The 8,434-nt window shown below is 50.3% G+C and overlaps 1 long non-coding RNA gene across 1 annotated transcript; it reads right to left on the minus strand.

The window, feature by feature from the left end:
* Positions 1-748: 748 nt before the first annotated feature.
* On the minus strand, positions 749-2,386 carry LOC109318118. The gene is made up of 3 exons (XR_002103184.1): positions 2,186-2,386; positions 1,356-1,427; positions 749-993 (listed from the first exon to the last, which is right to left on the minus strand). It is a non-coding gene; the product is annotated as an uncharacterized LOC109318118 (long non-coding RNA).
* Positions 2,387-8,434: the final 6,048 nt, after the last annotated feature.

Here is an 8,434-nt window from a genome sequence, read left to right on the forward strand (position 1 = left end):
CACAGGCTGCTGCCACTAGCCAGGTAATGGCCATCAATGGCAGCCACTGCCATAAGAACCACCCACACAGCATCCTGCGTCCCTCTCCAAGTCCATCAGCCACAATATTCTTTCTAGCCACTGTCATAGGGTCTAACTACCTATGGTTGTACCCACTGGCACCTGCCATGTGTATCATCCAAGCCACACCACACCACACCATGCCTGCCATTCACCACAATGGGTACCAGCCATGGTCCTGACACCTGCCCAGCACATCACACTCACTAGCCATGTCCAGGCCATACTTGCTGGCCACTGCCACAAGCATGTGCCCCATGCTCCTTCCCACCTCCATGCATATCACCTAGCTCTGGGTAGGGCACCAAACAGCCAGAGGCCAGGGCAGGCTCCTCTGAAGGCCTAGCATCATGTACCAGCAAGCAGGCCTCATGTATCTGAGGGAATGTTTGGTCACCAGAGTGCTCCAAGGGATGATGCGGTCGAACGATTGTAAACTACTGCAAGACCATTTGAGGCTGGACATAAGGAAGAATTTCTTTACTGTCCGAGCCCCCAAGGTCTGGAACAGCCTGCCATCGGAGGTGGTTCAAGCACCTACATTGAACACCTTCAAGAGTAAATTGGATGCTTATCTTGCTACGATCCTATGGCCCCAGCTGACTTCCTGCCCTTTGGGTGGGGGGCTGGACTCAATGATCTTTCAAGGTCCCTTCCAGCCCTAATGTCTATAATGTCTAGGCCCCACCTGGGAATCTATGTGTTGGAGGATGGGGGTGGAGCATCAGCCCCACCCCCCCGCCAGCCTATGCTTACCTGGGCCCTTTCAAAAGGTCTGACGCTTGGGCACTATTTTATGGTAAAACTTCTTGCCAGACTCATCTGTCACCGTCATCGTGTTCTGCTCCAAGGGGTGCGGCAGGTCTGGGTCCCCAAGCTCCAGCTCTGTTTCCTCCTCCAGAGCAGAGCCTTCCACTGGCTCTAGGGTTTTTACTGGGTAGGGAGAAACAATGATGGGCCCTTTCAGTACCAGGAGACAGCCCAGGCCCAAGGCTGGGAGGACTGCTTTGACAGGGGTGCTAGACACTGTTTTGGGGTTCCCAACAGGGCAATGCTGCTGAGGTGCAGACTCTGCAGGGGGAGAGCGGGGTTCAATTCTGCCACCCCTCCTAATTTGGTGCCTGGGGCAGATGCCCCTTTTGCCCATTCCAAGTTATGCTACTGAAGTCCATGGAGTGGCTGCATATGGGCTCCCTGTTGGGGTTGGTATGTTTTGGACACAGCCAGGGAAAGTGTGGGGAGAGCCTTTATCTGGAGGGGGGCCTGGGGTGAGGCCTGAGGAGGGACAGACTTACAGAGCCTATGGGCTGAGGCAGTGCCCAGCAGGGCAAGAACCAGGACCATGGGCAGCTTCATCTCAGTCAGACCTAGGGGAGAGAATTCTTGGGAGCATAGCCCTGGCACCCCCATTGCCTGGAGACCCCTCCCACAGTCCAAACCAGCTCCTTATCTGCAGACCCCAATATTCCCACACAGCCAAGACCAGAGCTCCCCCAGCAAACCCTGACTGTCCCCTCAGCTCCTCTAGCCTCAGTTTCCCAACCATCCTATCAAGGCAGACCTTCCTTTCTTTGCTATTATTAGGCACAGATCCCTGCAAGAATTAGAGCCCATAATTGCTCTGCTTGCCAGTTCTTGACCCTCCAAATCACATCCTCAGCTGGGGTCCTTTCCCAGGGGCTCCTTGCTCAGAGGGGACAAGGGAGAGGTGGTTAGGAACCCAGGACTATAGCTGGACTGGGGATACCAGGGCCACTACTCACTCACACAGGGACAAGGTGGCTCAGGACACCCACTGCATGGGTACAGAGGGGGTGGGACAGCCCAGCACATAGCTTGGGCCTGTGCAATTCCCTGCCACAGGGTGTTGGCGGGGAAGCTCGAAACAGTCTCTGCAGCCCTATGGCCTGGCCTAGGATCTGCAGGTGCCAGGGTAGGAGCTGAGTGGTCTCTGGGGCCAGGCAGGAGTCTCTTCCTGAGCCAGAGAGCTGCATTGTGGGTGTCCCCCTCAATGATGCACCCACCATTTGCTGTTCTGATAGCCAAGGCTCCAGCACTGCTCTGGGGCAAGTCTTCCCTCTCATCTCCCATTTTTGTTGACCCTGAAGCATCCCCCAGCTCTCACCTCTCTTCCAAATGTGGGGAGCCAGGATCCTCTGACAGACCCTTCCAGACTGTGCAGCGTCTTGCACTGAACTGGAGTAAGAAGTCAGCAGTGGAGAAAGAGCTATTATCAGCCCCTGGCACTCATACGCTACCCCAGGGCTTTCAAAATCTATCCCCAGCCTGTGCTGCAATCAACTGTCTTTCCGCCCTTGCATGTGGAGAGTCCCTGAACCTGATGTCCGTAAAGCAGAACTTGCCAGCATCCTGTCAAAGCTCCCATCCTTTTGGTGCCTCCTTTTAAGGCAGGGCCAGGTTTTTAGTTTGTAAGACAGTAGCAGGAGGAGGCTGTGAGTTGGAATTGAGGGGCACTGGCAGAGCACAGGGCTGGGGTAGCAGGGACTGTAGGTTGGGATTAGGGAGGATTAACGGAGGTGCTTGCAGGGAAATAAGGCTGGGGAGCAGGTGACTACAAGTCAGGCCTGAGGGGCATTAGCAGAGCTGTCTCAGGAGGCTAGCACTACAGTGCATGGGGTGGGAAGAAGGAGGGGCAGAGAGCAGGACCAGGAAGCATCAGCAGAGCTGTCGGTGCACTTCAGGAAGAGTTGTGTCTGCTTTCAAAGGAACCAAGTGAGCCAGCTCCTAGGGGCTGTGCTGATGGGGATACTACTGCAGGCCTGTCCCATCTCTGGTCTCTCACTTACCCCTTTGCTGTCAGGCCTCTTGTGCCCCTATCACAGGGCAGAAATCCATAATTCTCCTACTCTCAGTCCGGACTGCAGACTAGGGTTCCCTGGGGGAGCACTGTCTCCCCTAAGAGGTCTACAGTGCTAACCCAGCAGGTCTGAGTGCAGCACATGTCTGCTGTTCTTCCTTTCAGGAGCCTGTGACCAGTGCTGTGCACAGTGACCAGACAGCCTCCTGAAGTCAGTAGCCTGGTTTCCCAGCATGCACAAAGCATATCAGAGAGAAAGGAGTGTGAACCCAGCAGTTTACACAGCCAGATAAAGCTTGAAGCCTTAGAAAGCAGGTCACTGCTGATGCCTCTTGCTGAGCAGGGAGAGGTCCAGCCCAGAGCCATGGAAGAGTCCAAGACCTCTTAGGGGAGAGGATGCTCCCCCAGATGTTGACAAGCAAGAGAAACTGATAGAGGGTACTGGGCCTCATTTGTATTTCTGTTATGTAACTGCTTAGGGAAAGGGTTGGCAAGCTTTAAGGAACAGTGAGCTGAAATAAGGCCGCTGGGTCTGAGGGGGGGCTGCTGCTTGTGACCTGCTCTCTCAGTGACTGACCGCTGCAGTCCAGTAATGCACAAGAGCGAGCAGGGAGTGCTGGGGCAGCAGCGGGGGACACTGCGGGGAACCTGTCTGGGGGCTAGTCTGCCCCCTGTAGTCCACATCAGCTGTTGATAGTGAGAGTGGATTTATACTGCCCTTGCAGTGAGGTCTGTCCCCTTCGCTGGGTCAGTTCCTCGGTGAGGTTGGAGCAGAAGGATCTAGCTGGGAGAAGCAATTTCCCTTCACTTTGCTGCTCTCTTGCTTGCCACAGAATGGTTGTTAAGACAGTCACGGCTGGTGACTCTCTTGTGCTGTACACAGGCCAAAAAAAGATTCAGTTAATGCAAAGCCCAGATTCAGTTAATGCAGAGCTCTGTCTGCAGGTGTCTTATGACCTGGAACGTCAGGCAGAACGCACTGCTCTACCAGCCAGGAAATAAAGACCTCAGAGCAAACATGTATCTTCAGCTCTGCTCTCTGTTGCTGACAGTAACCACTGGGGTGTGATCTGCTGGGACTTAGTCATGTCCACCTGTTAGGTGGAGCTGGTGGCAGAGGAATTAGGTAGAGCAGAGACTGGGACACAGGAGATTAAATCTCATCCTCTGCTCCAGCTTCTGTACGGGAGGTCTTAGGAGAGAGGGTCATGTACACTATGGGAAATGAAGCATGGCTAATGCCAGCACTGGGCTGTTACCAAAGCACAGGGGTTGGCTCCCCATAAGGATTTTCAGTTACAATTAGCCTGTAGGTTTAAAGATGGGTAAGTGACTGATAATGGTATGCCATGTGTTTAACACAGCTTGGCTCTCACACAGTGCTTTTCATCCTTTTATCTCAAAGGAAACAGTAATGTTAGGCCTATTGTACAAATGGGGGAAAAAGCACAGAGAACTAGGGTGACGTGCTCAAGGTAATCTATCATAACAGTAACAGCCAGGAACTGAACCCAGGGCTACTAATTCCCAGCCCAGTGTACCATCTCCCAGGCTATAGGTATTTGGAGCAATGTGGAGCAGGCAGAGGCTGCAAGCAACAGCATGGAACACATGGCACTTGAAATAAAAATCCAAGTTTTTGCAGTCCAAATGGAGTCCTTTTATTATTATACAGAACTCTGTGCATGAAACATGGTGGGAGCAGCTGAGCAGTACAGTGAAGAGCATGTGATTTAAAGTGTCACCTACACAGCAAAGAGAGCAGCATGGAGGGACTCAGACCTCTTATGCATTTGGATTTACAGTCAAAGAGCCCAGCAGCAGCATGGAAGCAGTGGAAGGAAGAGCTGACCTTGTACACCCAGCTGACCATGGTGGACAAGGATGAGAAAATGAAGGTAAACCTTTTCCATTACCTTTTCTGGGACTGGGCAGAAGCCCAGGACAGGCATTGGAAAGAATAAACTCAAGTGAGGCAGCAGGCAGTCTTGATGTATTACAGTCCAGCAAAGCAACTACAGCTACAACGTGATGCCTCAGAAGGAGGCCTGGGAACATTAGTGAAGAACCAGCAACCCATAGATTTTGCCAGCCAAGCCCTGACAGATACAGAAAGAGGATATGCAGAAATAGAAAAAGGAAATCTGTGCTCTTTGAAATGGAGAGACTTCACCAGTTCACCTTCGGGCAAAAGGTGACTGTGCAGTCTTATCACAAGCTGCTGGAAAGCATTATGAAGCATTATGAAGAAGTCACCCCTGAGTGCACAAAAGCAACCATAACACATGCTATTAAGACTTCAGCACTACGATGTGAGCAGGGCTTACCTTCTGAAATATACTACATATGGGTTTGTAGAACAAGATGTCAAATCTATCAATGCACTACAAGACCTCCTTATCTCCAGTGGGAATCTCTAGACAATATGAGAGACAGAAATGGATGAATGGCTAGAGACTGTGATATGAATTATATTTCAGTACTGGCCAGACCCAAAGGAATAAGTGCCCCAGAAAGCCATTCCCTACTGGCAGGTTAGAGATAAACTATGCACACAAAATAGAATCTTATTTAAAGGTAACAGAGCAGTAATCCCTGCCAATCAGAGACAGGAATGAAATCATGAAAGGAATACATGCTTCACACCTGGGAATAGAGGCATGCTTGTAGTTAGCTCAGTAGCCTTTCTTCTGGCATGAATTCCCAGGTAAGGACATACATGGAGCAGTGTGAGGTGAGTAAAGAGCATGGAGACAGGCAACAGAAGGAGATGCTGCAGCTGCATGAGATCCCAATATGACCTTCGGAAAAGGTTGGGACTGACCTGTTTGTTCATTGATAGAAACAACATGGTCACAGTAGATTAATACTCCAATTTTTGGGAGGTGGACTACTTAGAGGACACTCAAACAAGAACAGTAATTGGGAAGGTAAAGGCACACTTGTATGGCATACTCAATACCTTATATTCAGAAAATGGGGCCCAATATACAGCAGAGAAATTCAAAAGATTTTAGCACAAAATGGAAATTCAAGCACAAAACTTCTTCCCTTGTATACCCCCAGAGCAATGGAAAGGCAGAATCAACTGTCAAGGCAGCCAAAAGACCCATGGAAAGGGCAAAAAAGGCTAGATACAATCCTTACTTGACTTAAAATACCCCCCTCTCAGGAGGCACAAAGAACTAGGAACTAGGAAACTCGTTCCTATAAGATGCAGTATACTGCAATTTGACAGAGAGAAAGCAGACAATATACAGAGGCTGCTAAGAAAAAGTTCAGAGAGACAGGCAACATATTACAATAGAGGAACTAGAAACCTGAAGCCTCTCCATGTAGGGGAGACAGTTTGGATTTAGCCATCCAGCAGCCACAAAAAACAATGACAACAGGCTACTGTTCAAGCTTTTGTTGGGCCAAGATCCTACGAAATAGTTAGCACTGAGGTTCAGTGGTTGAGAATAAATCATAGATACTTGCAGAGCAGCAGTGTCATGAAACAGAGACAGAAGACTTCAGAGACAGAAGACATCAGCTCCCAGATGACTCTGATTGGGCTCCAACCATCAGTTCGCTAGAGGTCAGATGTAGCAAGGAATATGAGTGGCCACCTAGGGTGACCACTCGCCCCTAATTGGATGGGACAGTCCTGGAATGGGAACATCAATTCTTGGTCCTGGGCTACATGACTCTGGGACAGCACTTGTCCCAGATTCACAGTGTTATGCAGGGATCAGGAAATGGTATGTTTCCTCTTGCAGGCTGGCAGCATTCCAGCCTGGAAGGGGCTGCTTGGGGCTGCTGGGAGCAGGACGCAGGGGATGCCATATGCATGTGCAAGCCTTCACGCAAGCATGTGGCTAGGAATACAGCTGGGCAGCATGGAGAGCAGCTCCCTGCAGGGAAGTCTACTGGGGGGGAAGGGGGCATGGTGGGGAAGAGGGGGTAGACTGAGGCCCTTATGATGAGGGAGGGACTGGGGCAGGAGCTGGTATTGCCCAGCTGGGGCAGTGCATAGTGTCTGGGGCTGGGGCAGGGAGCAGGATGGAGCCACAAGAGGCTCATCCAGAGGGGAGGAGGGGTGGCTCCCTGCTACTGTGTATATTCCTGGGGTGATATGGGGGACATGTGACTCCCAGATTTGTGCATGGGGCAAGCATGGATGTGGGCTACCCACTGCAGCCTTGGGGCTCCCCGCCCTGCTGGCTTCCCCATGGGAGCTCAATGCTGGCTGTGCCACCATGGTGAGGTGCTCCCTGCCCACCTGGCAGCAGTGGGGGTGATGGCAGTTCTGTCCCCCACAGCTGCCAGACAGACAGGGGGCATGTGGCAAGCACAGGATGTGGCAGAATACCATCCCTGTCTCTCTCCAAAACTCTGTTACCTGACAATTTGGTTACCATGGTCACTCCTCTGCCCCATCTCTTCATGTGACCCTGAGTTGTAACCTGAGCTGGATACATTTCTGAGGGAGGGGGGTAACCTGCTCCCTCTGTCTACGTGACTGGCATCACATACCTGGGTGAGGGGCTTGGTCTCCCTATTGTTCTGAGCAATACCAGTCTACCTGGCAACCAGTGATACATTTCAAATTGGATGGCTGGCAGCCAACAGTTGCTGGCCTCCATTGGACCAGGTAAATGAGGTCATAAGCCTATATAAGTTAAGGACTGCCCAGGAGGAGGAGCAGTAGCCATGATGAAAACTCAGAGAGAGGAGCTGGACCATCTGAAATTTGCTCCTTTTCTTGAAACTCATAATCAATGAACTGCCTGCCTCCAGAGGGAATCTTCACTTGCCTCTGGATGATACTCATGAGTAAGCTACCTGAGATCTAACTAGATATGTAACTTGCAGTAACTCAGATGCATGATCAAAAGCTACCCAGCCACCCTGTTTGCTCTATGGATTTCTCTGATATTTCTCTACCCTGTGTCAAAGATAAAAGTCTTTGATTTCAAATGCCGATGGCAAAAAGTCAGATAGCAACAGGTCAGATGACAAAGGGTCAGAAGCTAACACAACAAACTCTGTGGTTGTAATTTATGCCTCTGTATTAACAATGTTGCATAAACACACCCCTGTCTGTGCCTCATTTCAAATTACTTGAGTTCCATACCAGAGAGAGAGAGTCTGACCTTGATAGCCCAGCACAAAAGATAAAGTACATATAGTAACGAGATTTGCTGACTTTAGTAAAGTTGTAGAATTAAATATACTACGCGCGCCATCCTGTGACCAAACAGAACCAGTACCACCCAAGTAAAAATAACCCCCCTTTTTTATGAAACCTGAGCAAACAAAGAAAGCACAAGTGCCAACTCATTAATTATTTATAATTGGCGTATAGTAATTGGTCACCTGTGAAAAGTATAACTTTGAAAGAACTTCCGCCCAAAGCAGAGAACTACGTATACACTCAAGAAGAACAGATCGTGCATGAATATTTCTCTCCGCCTACGTTATCTTTCTGGCGTATCCCCGTTTATCTCTCTATCTCTGACATTATCTTTCTTATCAAGAGCTCTTAGTAATTTGCAGACTGCAACGGCTTAT

Source organism: Crocodylus porosus, unplaced genomic scaffold (assembly GCF_001723895.1).
Source record: "Crocodylus porosus isolate Cpor-Errol unplaced genomic scaffold, CroPor_comp1, whole genome shotgun sequence".
Lineage (NCBI taxonomy): Eukaryota > Metazoa > Chordata > Crocodylia > Crocodylidae > Crocodylus > Crocodylus porosus.